Consider the following 13,500-nt stretch of genomic DNA (forward strand, 5'->3'; position numbering starts at 1 on the left):
CCAATATGATTCTCCTTGCCTTGGACACATATTTATTCCACTAATAAAGATTCTGGGCATTATATGCTTGGGATTTTGCAACATTTGTATTAATGTATTCTAGCAGACCATTGCAATATAATACTATCTACATGTGGTCCTTCCATGCAACAAATTTTGAGGTGCCTTCCAAGTAATAATCTAGATTGAGTCCATTGAAAGCCATCTTCTCAGTGCTGAAGAAAGCCTGTGACACTGATCTTCAAATTTGAACCTCATGCAATGACAACTTCAAAATATCTACTCTATAGTGATTCTGGTTCTAATACCTTGTAGAAATTAATGTCTAGATTCAAAATTGCTCATGAAATTTACTAAATCACAACACTCAAAGCTACTATATTGATCTGCAGAAGCTAATTCACCATTTAGAACACAAATCATAGAAATGAAAAAGGAAACATCACACATGCACATATATTTATCTAGGGGAAAGAAACTTATCAAAACGCCTTACTATATATATTGCATTAATAAGAGAATAGAGATTAAATACATATGTTTTCCCAAGCTTGAGCACATCCTATAAGTGTATAGTTTATCCCTATGCTTGACTAGCTATGTCTGACCAACAATTAGCCAATTTTCAAGCCCTCCAAGCTCTTGTTTCCTTGCATTGTTCCTTTGGAAAATTGGCCCCCATTATTTAGGATTCCCACTATTGAATTGCATAATTCGCTTAGGTACTTCCTTTGACTACATGCACGACCTGTACACATTGGAACATGTTACAACTAACAGTAAACTGCCTTGGAATCTCCATCTCAATTAGGTAACTCAAGTTATCTACATGAAAAAAATATTTTGGGTTGACTAATCAGTTAATGGGTTGATCACTGAGTGTGGTTGAAGTTCCACTTCTACAACTTGACCTCCACTAGTTCTTCTGACAGTTAGAACAAGTTTAACTGAAAATAAATCAAATTAATTGAATTAGATTGCTACAAATTAGCAATGAAACATACCTAACTGAAATCAAGTTTCCCAAACTTGAATTTACTGAGTTAACTGCGTGACAAGTGCCATGTCACCTCAGTTAACTACTTGAATATCTCTGCTGAAATAGAAATTCGATTTTTTTCTAGTTTGACCAAGGCAAATTCAAACTAAGATTTTCTTGCTTCATTTTGAACATTCAATTTGTGTTTTAATTCCTTTGAATTCCTATGTGCACCATATTTCATAATTTTTTTGTCATTTGGTTAATTCATTCACTAGTTCACTCATTTATGAATCCTTCTCCTGCTAGGTATCGACTTCTCTACTGCTAGGTATCGACTTCTCTACTACACACCTTCCATCTCGATGTCCCTGTGGGCGATACAATTGGTAACATGAAATGTTTCCTCAATTGACTCTGTGAGTTGACGGAATCACCTGCTACCTGGCGCCACTCCTTAACTCTCCAACGCTTTCGGTTTCGTGATAGAGTAGTGACCAATATGAAAAATTGGAAATTATCTATCTATCAAGCCCATAAATTAATGGAGTTTCTCACTACTTGTTTGTGGACTCTGGCCTTAAAAAAAAAATCAATAGACCTACATAGTAGGCTGCTCAACAGTAAAGGGTTTTTCACTCTGTTACTTATTCTCAATGGCCCAATGTCCCCTTTCTTGTCCTGATGGCTCTTGGTGGAGCAATCACATTTTACCAAAGGCCAAAATATGGCTTCAGATGTCCTGAACTCTCGCAAGACAGTAGACTGACATTCCTCTGCACACCATAGTTCATAATGTTTTTTTCATATGGTTAATGCATTCATTTACGAATCCTTCTTTTGCTATATATATATATATATATATATATATTGTTATTTCAATGTGATGCAATGGATTATCCCAAATGGATGGGCATTGCATTCACATAAAATATGCATATTAATTATTCCTTCTAACACAATGGATATGTCCTATTAGCCAATGCATTTTATCATTGTTTGCCATTGAATTTGATATTGTATTGTCTGCATTTAATTTCTAAGTATGGCATCTGTGTATGTGCTTGGAGTTGGTTGAAAAAATTCTTTGTCTTAGTGAGTGAGTTATAAAGGAATAACAATCGAAACTATAGCACATATTTATTTCACTTACTATTCATTTACAGCTTCTAAAGGAGCCAATGGCTCATTAGTAATTTACATGAGTGTTATGCAATCAGCTCACAAAATAGATGAAAATATAGGTAAACGACTTCAAAATCAGCCTCTTCGAGGGAGAAACCTCCTTTACATTACAAAAATGAACAATTCTTGTATGATTCAAACGATAAAACCTCCTTTCTATATATAAGAGTCTACGGGGTTACAATATAATCAAATCCAAGATAAAAATAATAATATAAGGGGTGCAACAAAAACAATAGTGGACTTCTATGGGGTACAATAATAACAATGTGGGGACAACTAGGGCACAAGAATAACAATAAGGGTCTACAATGACAATAGTAATGGGGGAATCACTAGTATTATAGGGACCTAACATGCTCCTCTCCTTCAAAAAAGTTTTGTCCGCAACGCTTAAGTAGTTCTTTATGCTTCTGTATAAAACTCTCATCCTCCCATGTGGAATAATCAGTGGGTAAGTTCTTCCACTTGATGAGATACTCTGAAATTGATCAATTTCGTAGCTGCCAAGTTATTGTTTCTGTGACCGCTTGAGGTTTCAATATGATTTTTCCTTCCTCATCAGTTTCTAGAAATATTGTTTGAACTGGGAGCTTGTCATATATAGCCTTCTTTAAGCATGACAAATGGAAAACTAGGTGCACTCGGGAAGATGCAGGAAGCTCCAATTTGCATGCCATAGTACCAATATTTTTCAACACCTTGTACGGACCATAATAATTTGGTGATAATTTATTATCCTTCTTATCTTGCTTGAGGGACATTTGTTTGTATGGTTGTAGTCGTAGAAATACCCAGTCACCTACATCAAAACTTATTTCACTGCGATCTTGATATGCTTGTTGTTTCATTCTATTATGTGCCAAAGTGAGGTTATCCTTTAAGAGTTGGAGAACCTGTTGTTGATGCTCAATGTGATCTTCCACTGCTTGAGCATTAGAATTTTCTGTTAAAGATGTTTTGATGGATGGTGGATGATATCCATAAAGTGCCATAAATGGGGTAATTTTTGCTGCAGTATGGAAGCAAGTGTTATACCACCATTCATCTAGAGGAAACCCCTTGACCCATTGTGTTTGTTTATCAAATATAAAGAAACGAAGATATCCTTCCAAACATTTGTTCACTATCTTAGTTTGCCAATTAGATTGAGGATGATGAGATGAACTGTGAGCTAACTGAGTACCCAGACATGAAAATCTTGTAGTCCAAAAATTTCCAGAGAAAACGGGATCTCTATCGCTTACAATAATCTTTGGGTTTCCATGTAGCTTTTGAGTTGCTTCCATAAATGCAGTAGCCACTATATTTATTTCAAATGGGTGAGATAGTGCACAAAAGTGTGCATACTTGGTAATTTTATCAACTACCACCATGGTACTACTCTTTCCTTCGGACTTGGGTAAACCTGTGACAAAATCCTTTGAAACCTCCTCCCAATGTTGACTTGGAATGGATAAATGTTGTAACGGACTCGGGGTCTTAATCGTCTCAACTTTATTTTCTTGGAAAACCAAAAATTCTGCCACAAACCTTTGAATATTAGATTTGAGGTCATCCCAAAAAAAATCCTTCTTAACCCTATGGTAAGTTTTTAAAAATCCCGAGTGCCCTCTTGAGGGAGAGGTGTGCAATTCCAGAAGAATATTTTGTTTGAGTTGGGAATTCTTACAGAGGTATCAGTGATCTTTTTACCATAATGAATCATTTTTCCAGCTAAATGTATCAGACATACTGGGATCTTGCTGCAACTTTTGAATGAGTGCCCACACTTCTTTGTCATTCTTCCATTCATCCCTTGCTTTGCAACCAACTCACAAAATAGAAGAAAAGATAGGTAAATGACCTCAAAATCAACCTCTTTGAGGGGGAAACCTCCTTTACATTACACAAATGAACAATTGCTTGACGATTCAAATGACAAAACCTCCTTCTATATATAGGAGTCTAAGGGGCCACAATATAATCAAAGCCGACATAACAATAATAATATAAGGGCACAACAATAACAATAGTGGGCTTCTATGGGGCACAATAATAAAAATGTGGGGACAACTGGGGCACAAAAATAACAATAAGGGGCCACAATGACAATATTAATGGGGGAATCATTAGTATTATAGGGACCTAATAATGAGGTCATTTTTTAATAAATTTCATTGATAAATTTGATTCTTCCCAAGCATATTGTTGAATATATTCAAGGGCCTTCTTCATTTAATGACAAAGAAAATTCAACACTTTGCATATTCATCATTTGTGTACATGAGCATAGATCATAAATGAAGTAGCAATAGATAAAATCATAACATTCAATTCTATTTGGTTGTAATAATAGAGATGAAGGATTTTTAGGGAATCCTAGTTATGCATTGAAATAGATTCATCTTTAGAATTTCCTCGACTATATATATCACCAAATGTTTAATTCTTTTTGTTGATGATAGATCAGACACATCTTTCACAGATTTTGAAATAGAATTTTTCTACATACCACTATAGCTTCAATAAAATGATACCATGGTTTATATGTCAATCACATGACCGTTCATGATGAATACTTCTACGGACCAAACATAAAGAAGATGATATGGATTCTACTCCTCTTGGCTTGAAGTCAGCACATTTGCTTTCACTTCATATATTTGGAGTTTCTTTCTTTGCATTCTTCAAACTTCAGAGAGTATCAGCTAAATACATGAGTAATATAACATACTTTGATGAATAATTCGTACGTATTTAGAGTCATCCAAGCCTAAAGATTTTTGAGGAGTCCTAATGATGCAAACATATAGTATGAGATGGAATCATATTCAAAATATTTTGACAAAATATGCATTGGCTATGATAAATCATATGCATTCTAAAAATGCTTATTCACTTTGTCATATATATATTTTTGTACAAAATTTGTATTAGAGGATAAAATTTTGAATGATGGACCAAGTTGATGTTTTCTTTTCTAACGAATATGGCTTAGTTTTGCAGATATAAGTTGGCATTTTTCATGTTCCATATCTAGTTTCCTCAAAGTATTGGAACTTAAACATTTCTTTAATCTTATTAATGTCGTTCATATTCTTTTTTCCTCTGATAATATGCTTCTTGTTAATCTTCTTTAGAATATCCCCCTTAGATAGTGCATTTCTTTTCATATTCTCTACATTCCTTTGAGGCTCCTCTTTGAAGTAAGTTAGTGAGAAGAGGGAATAGTAACTATCCCCAACTTGTGCCTTAGGTATTCAAATGGAACTCTTGCTAGTGGTTTAGTAAATATGTTTGGTATCTACACTTTAGTATATATGTATCCCTATATCACTATTTTCTCAGCCACATGTTCTATGAAGGAGTGATAATTTATAGGAATGTGTTTAGTTTTTTATTGAAGCATTAGATTTTTTGAGATTCTTATTGCACTAGTATTATCACAATTAACAGATATTGATTCACTAAAAGATACCTTCATATCCTAGAGAGTATGTTTCACCCACAACACTTGTGTACAGCGAGAAGTAGTTTCTATGTATTTGAATTCTGTTGTAGATATGTATTATGAGGATTACTTTTTTATTAACCATGCAACTAGTGATTTGCCTAAGTAGAATGCACCACCAATTGTACTTTTATTGTCATCTATACAACAGACCGTATATCCATCTGTGTATGTTGTCAATTTGAAGTCTCTTGCTTTTGGGTAGCATAGTCCATAATCTGCAGCCCCTATCAAATATCTAAATATCCTTTTTATTGCTAGTAGATGAATTTTTTTAGGTGTTAACTGATATCTTTCCACCAGTCCAACTGCTGACATTATATATGGTCTAGAGGTTCTTATATATAGTAAATTGTCTATCATAAATCTATAAAGATTCTGGTCAACATCAAGTGATTCATCATCTGCACACAACTTATATCCAATTCCATAGGGGTCGAGATAGGTTTGCAACCTTCTATTTTGAACTTTTTCAACATATCCTTTAGATACTTCTCTTGAGAAACGAACATACCTTATGAATTTTGTAAAATTTACAAGTCCAATTAAAAAGTAAGCTCCCCATTCATTGACATTTTGAATTCAATCTTCATCTTGTTAGCAAACCATTGCACTAGATGATCTTTATTGCTTCCAAACATAATATCATCCATAAATTAGGAGGCCATCTTTATTGGCATTTATGTACAAGTTAATATAAGTTTCACTATGCTTTTGTAGGTACTTTTCCAAACTAGAGTACCATGCTCATGGTGCTTATTTAAGTCCATACAATGCCTTCTTTAACATGCATACATCATTAGGATTGTCTGACAATAAGAAACCATGAGGTTGTTTAATATTTACTTCTTCCTCAAGTTATCCATTCAGAAAAACATACCTTACATCCATTTGGTACACATTGAAATATTTATAACAAGCAAAGGAAAGAAACATTATTAGTGCCTTGAATCTGTCCTCCAATGCAAAAGTTTCTTCATAGTCAACACCTTCTACCTCTGAGTAACCCTTACATGTTAGTATTCATTTATTTCTAACAATTTGTCCCTATTTATTCATCTTATTCTTGAATACCCATTTTATACCTATGACATTCTTTCATACTAGTCTTGGTGTTAGTTCCCCCATCTTTTTCTTTAAAATCTAATATAGTTCCTCATTCATAGCATCTATCAAGTGTTTGTCATTTCTTGGTTCATCAAAATTTATTGATTCAATATTTGACAACATGGAAATTTGAGCCTGATTTGTTTTCTCTACAAGTTACTTCCTTGTTTGTACTCCTTCATGTTTATCACCAATAATTTGACTATCATGGTGATTCTTTTGTATATGACTTGAGGTATCTTTTGAATGAGTCTTTATCTTTTCTGATTCTTCATATTGTACTTATTTTTCTTCACTTTCATGGTGATGATTTGGAGGATTGATAAAACTTGCACTCTTATTCTTGTTAGGCATCTCTTCATCAATATTTACATCTATACAATCCAAAAACATATGCAACATTTTATTCTAGCACATGTATCCTTTATGTTTTGTTGAGTATCCCAAAAACATTACTTCGTCTAACCTTGAATTAAACTTTGCTAACTTTTCATCATTGTTCTTGATTTAACACTTACTTCCAAACAATTTAAAATGTTTGATATATTTTAGCTAACCGTGTCACAATTCATTTGGTTGTTTATCACAATCTGGTCTGATATGTGCCCTATTTAGTATATGAATGGTTTTGTATACTTATTCTACCTAATAAGTTTGAGAATGTTTCTCACTTACATCCTGGATCTGACCATTTTCTATGCAAACCTATTATGTCTCTCTCCAACTCCATTTTGTTGTGGTGTGTCTGCAATAGTATACTACCTTTTTATACCAAGTTCATCACAAAAGTCTGAAAAATCATCTGAAGTCAATTCACCTCCTCCTTATGACCTTATACACTTTATTTTTCACCCTGTTTGATTTTTTGTTAATGCCTTGAATATTTTGAACTTCTGAAATTCTTTTGACTTGTTTTCGAGGAATGTTATTCATGTCAATCTAGAATAACTATCAATTATCAATATAAAATAATCTTATCCTCTTGGTGCTTTTGTTCTAGAATGACCACACAAATCCATATTTAATAATTGCGTAGGCTTAGTACTTGATAACTTATCCTTCACCTTGAATGAAGTTCAAGCCTATTTTCCCATTTAAAATGATTTACAAATAAGACTTCGAGGTTTGGTCATCTTTTATAGATCTCTAACTCCTCTCTTTTTACTAAGCCTGATGATGTGATCAAAATTGAGATTCCTTATTCTCTTGTGACATAGCCAAGACTCATCTTCTTTTTCAGTGTATCACTCTTCATTATCTTCCTTCAAGATATATACATTATTTTCTGTTTGAACTCCTTTACCCAAAACTTTCCCTATTGTTGTTGACCTAATCTCACAATCCTCAGCTCTAGAGAGAACATCACAACCTCTATCACACATCTGGATAACACTTAGAAAATTATGTTTCAGTCATTCAACAAGTAATACATACTGTGCCTACCCTCTCCCATTAGTCAGAATGATTGTACCCTTTCCTCTAATTCTTCCTATTGCATAATTTTTGAATGTGACATTTCCTATTTTAATTTCATCTAAAGACACAAACATGCTGTTTTCCTCAGTCATATTTATAGAATATCCACTATCCACATATCATTGACTATTATGATATTGGGCACTGTTATAGACATTTTTGGGCACTGCAACCCCAATCATAAATGTCCATAAACCAAGGGCTCTTAAGTCCCTAAAATTGTTGTTCCAACCCCTAAAAGAACAGGGTCAGCTGATTACATCATCTCCCAGAAGTTCTCCACGAAAAACTACTCAAAACTGGTCAAAACTGGACCATCTCACCTGCTCCATGGTCAAAGTGCGCTGCATCCCACCTAAATGAACACGGGAGGTGTGATGCATACTGAAAATCCCTTTTATGGGGTGCAATGGGCGAGAGTGGACAAATGGCAGGGTCAATCTGCAAGGTGGAGGATCATGGAATCTTCCAAAAACTTCTCCTGTGACAATTGCCTCTCTGCATTCGCCCAGGGATGAGTAAGAGATCATTAATCTCCAAGTGGAATCAAGAACTATTAGAGCGAGGACACTAATCAAATCTCAAAAGCTGACTCACCCCCCTTACAAACATCTATATATGGATCCCTCATCCGAGAGATCCAGAGGCTGGAATTTTGTATCTTGTAAGGAAGTTCTTCTGATTTCTTGGTGTAACATCATAGTGTTGGGTGATCTAAGCTTTTCATGAGGTGAAGAAGGGCTTTATTGCTGAGAGGATGACGCTGGGTCAGAACAATTGGTTGTAATCCTCTTTGCTATTCTTGATTATTAATAAAGCTATTCAAGTTTTCCTCCACATTCTTGTATGATTGATGATATATGCATTTGTGTGGTCAATATATATCTAGTCCTATATTGTTTATGATAGTAGGTCTCTGTTCTTGTATAGTGTTATGCTACTTTGATTCCACAGGTGCTCTTTCAAGCTGGGTAGACGAGGAAGCGAGTGGCAAAGATATATCAGAAGGGAGAGGAATCAAGCAAGGAACCAAGTGCAAGACAGAGGTTGGTCTCCTTTGTTCCCCTCTTATCTACTTCTCATAAAGGAAAATGAAAGTAGTTTTAGTTTGTTTGCTTCTAAGATAGCTACCAGTCTTAGTGGGACTAGCAGTTCTGCATAGACACTAGATTTCTCGATAAAAAAATGGCGACTCGATTGGGGATCAAATAAATTGTTTGTTTGTCTATATTTTTTTGCTTTATAAACTTACAGAAGGAGCCTGAAGTCAAGCCAGCTAGCCTTCGAATTGCATTTTCTATGCAAGTGCAAAGTAGATCAATGCTGCTTTAATCTATCTCTGGGTTTTGTTTATAAACTGAACAATCAATTTACAAGATCTCTAATTGCCCTTGTGGTGGCTCTAGTAGCCTCCTTAGATCTACCCTTGTGATTTATTTACTGATTACCACTTGCTCGGCCAAAATCCCTGAACTGTGCTGCAAACTGTGATCAAGAACTGGATCAAAAGTTTCGCACTGTACCATCACACCCTCTCTTCAAGGATATCAGTATGCATCGCACTTCCTGTGTGCTGTAGGTGGGATGCATACTGGAATCCCTATGTAACAGGTGCGTTGATCAGAAAGGGCTAATTTTGCCTTCAGACTTTGGTTTTTCACTCTTTTCAGCTCTATTCAGGAGTTTTGATGTCTGTAATCAGTATACCTCAGTTGGAAACCACATTCCTTGCCATTATTCCACCTCCATTGTGCAAAGAATTGTAAATGTTTTTATGTATTGTGAGCCATTTTCAGTTCTCTTTTACAAAGAAGTAGCGTAATTGAACTATCGTTTCTTGATTTGGAAGTGTCGCAAGTGTCGTTTTCAGTCGTAGAAGAGAATCCGCTTGTTCTTGATAGTCGATTACACTGTTACTCTTGTATTTTATTTGAATTAATAGTTTTTCAAGTGTCAAAAGCAAGTTTTCAATTCCAAATAACAAAGTGTCGTCATTGTATTCATTTTGTCTTGAAAAGAAACTTGTTAGTAATGTCGCTTTGAAAAATAATTCATATTTGCGCTTAGCTTTGTTTTTATCATTCACACATTAAGAAGGCTGAAAACAAATACATGCATGTGCATTTGCATTTAGACTGTTTGTTGGTTTGATTTAGGACAATGCATATAGTGTGTGCTCTCTACTCTATGTTGAAAGAATATCCTCTCTTTTTTAGCTAGGATTTTCATTGCAAAAAGAAGACTAAACGATTGTTTATCATCTTAGATTGCATTTTAGGAACTGTATATCTACATCACACGGTGAACTTGAAAGGCAAATTTCTTAAGCTAGATAACTGTAAAGTAAATTTAATGAATCTAAAAATGCTTTGGAACCTAATGCACAACATTTAGAAGTCTAGGCTAGAGACATATTTCGGTGTCGTAAAGCCTGGTAACTGTTGTTTTCATTGTTGGTTGGGTGATTCCTCCACTTTGAGACGATAAGTGTCAGTACGGACTTGTGCTCCCACGTACCGTCGAGTATATATTGGGAGACCACAATAGGCTTTATCCTTTATCCATAGGAAGCCGTGTCTGCCGCCCTATCAATCGCAATGCACTGAACACATCATTTGGGAAGATTGACTACCATACCGTAAAAAGTATTCTGCAGTTTTGCGATTGGTTTGGTAATCCCTCTGTCTAGATTTCTAGAGTAGTCTCTTTCGTTCCTTTTCAGACTCCTTAAAGGAAAAGGTCCATCTGAGCACTTGTCACTTCAATCTCATTAAAAATCAAAGGCGACTAGAGTCATCTTTTTTTTTTCTCGACTCTTAAAAATTGAAAAAACAATTTGTGTCAAAAGCATCTAAAATTTATTTTAATCGGAATAAACATCACCTTTCCTACATTGGTCTTAGCTTGAGAAAAATGGAGTCCACCAACCAAGGATTTCCCCTTGGAGGAAATCCTAGTCCTTTCTCCTCTTGGGGAGATGTTGGTGCACCCCATATGGCCACATTGTCTCTTCCAGGATTGACAATCGGCTTGCCCGTATGGCTCTTCTCGACCTCTGTCATTCAGAACACCGTGATTCCTGAACAATCAAGTCAGCAACTAAATGATACCAGAGTTACTCCCAAACTTTCTACTTCGTCTAATTCTTCCTCTTCTCCTTCCTCTTCGCTTGATGAAGCTGGTAAAGCTAAAAATCAACTAACTGAGAAGAAGAAGGAGAAGAAGAAGAAAGAGAAGAAGAAGAAGGAGCCAAAGGCGAAAAGGGGCGACCAGGCATCATCTAGCGAAAATCAACACACTGCATTGTCCAGGCCTAAATCGCCATGTGTCATTTGCAAAGGAGACCACTATCATCGAGATTGTCCTTGCATCCCTCAGATCTTAAGGGACTGGTCTCCTCGTTTCCACAATCCAGTGTTGTCAACCTCTAACGATCATGTTGAAAATACACCATCAACTAGTGAAAGTGAAGCCACTGGACAGAAAGGAAAATGTAAATTTCCTTGTAAACTGTGTGAAGGTGATCATGCCGTCCACCGTTGTCCCTTCTTAGACGAGGCTAAAAGAGTTTTGGACAACCATCCGGTTTCACCATTACGGCTTCCTCCTGGATATAAGAAACTCTTGCCGAGTCCATCACTAGCTGAAAATCCAGTTGACAGGCCATTTTGGTAGGCTGAAGCATCTACCATTGGAGATAAGCCCTCTGAATCCACACTAGACGAAAGTCAAAAGGTCGAGGCGGTAGTTGACCCGGTCTTACCTTCAGAAGGTCTATCTTCAGATGATATAGTCACTGGAGAGAACAAGAATGACACCGTTCAAATTCTCTTCGTAAGCACAGACTTCGATGAACATGAGGGCAGTCTACCCGTTCCTTTACCATAGGAAGGAAGTTTGTCAGAGTTATATCTGGCTGTCTTTTTGGTCCCACCTCCAAGCAACCTAGTTGTTTCCTTCGATTGGAATCTACTAGGCAGACCCCGCTTACCGGCTAGTGTACCATTTCGAATCATTGCTCAAATATATAGAATGGTCATGGCTGGTACCATCATAGATGAAGGGGCTTCTGTGAGTATCCTTTCCTCAACTGCTTGGAAAGTGCTTGGTTCGCCATCACTTTTTCCTGAAATGAGAAATCTAACAGGCTTTGACAAAGGAACCAGTCGACCGTTAGGGATCCTTCCCAATGTGCCAATAACATTGAGAAGGAAAACCGTTCACATCAACGTAATGGTAGTCCAAGGACCCCTGGATTATAATCTACTCCTTGGATGCGACTATATTTATTGCATGGGAGCCATTGTCTCCTCACTCTTTTGAGTAATGTGTTTTCCACATGAAGGAAGAGTGGTCAAGATCGTAGACCAGCTTTCATTCCCCGGTTCTCACATAGCAAATAGTCAAAATACCATCCCCAAATGGTCTTTTCATGCAAGGAATGTCTCATCAATCCCCAGTCCATCCACCTGATGAGCGCGAGTGATTCAGAGGACATGACTGAAACCCAGGGGGCATGCACCCTGGTCTGTTTCGACAGGAAAACCTTGGGTATAGGGTAGGTTTCCACGAAGGATATATGACTAGTTTATGAGATTAGACTGGAATAAGATTCCTTTGTCAAAGTTATGTGAGTGGAGCCAGTTGCGCCACTCGCCTTTGTTTATTTCGGTAGACATCGCCGAGGAAGTGTTTTGTCCGCAGTGTGGATAGAACAATCTTTGGTAACTTGGAAATTTTTCGTTCCTCGAGAAACGAGTCTCCTTTAAGCTCTTTTCATCTGACTCGTAAAATATGAAAAGATTGCCGAGCAATTGGCCTCTCCAGCTCGTTAAAGTGACCGAAAGTGCTATCCCTCCTTTAGATTTTAATCTTTTTGGACTTGAGGGATTATTACACAAAAAGATCGAGTGCTTGTTTTGTTCGGCTCATTAAAATTACCGAAAATTCATCCCTTTTGTATTATTTTATAATTTTTCGGACTCAAGGGATTATATGATGAAAAAGGATTATTGGAGTTTTATTTACGTCCTTTTCCAGACTCTCTAAAATTGAAAAGGACTGAGTTATCTTTGTCATTAAACTCGTTAAAACCGGATAGCGACAAATTGTCCATACAGACAAGAACAAGTTTCACTATCGCTAGGCTCGTTAAAACATAGCGATGAGTTTTCCCGAAGGGAAAATTATAGAACAAGCATATGTTATCCTCCGCAAGCTTAAAAAAAATAAAGAGGTACTAGTCAGCAATGACTGGGGA

Source organism: Pinus tabuliformis, chromosome 6 (assembly GCF_031772625.1).
Source record: "Pinus tabuliformis cultivar Carrire ecotype Pingquan chromosome 6, CPIR1, whole genome shotgun sequence".
NCBI lineage: Eukaryota > Viridiplantae > Streptophyta > Pinopsida > Pinales > Pinaceae > Pinus > Pinus tabuliformis.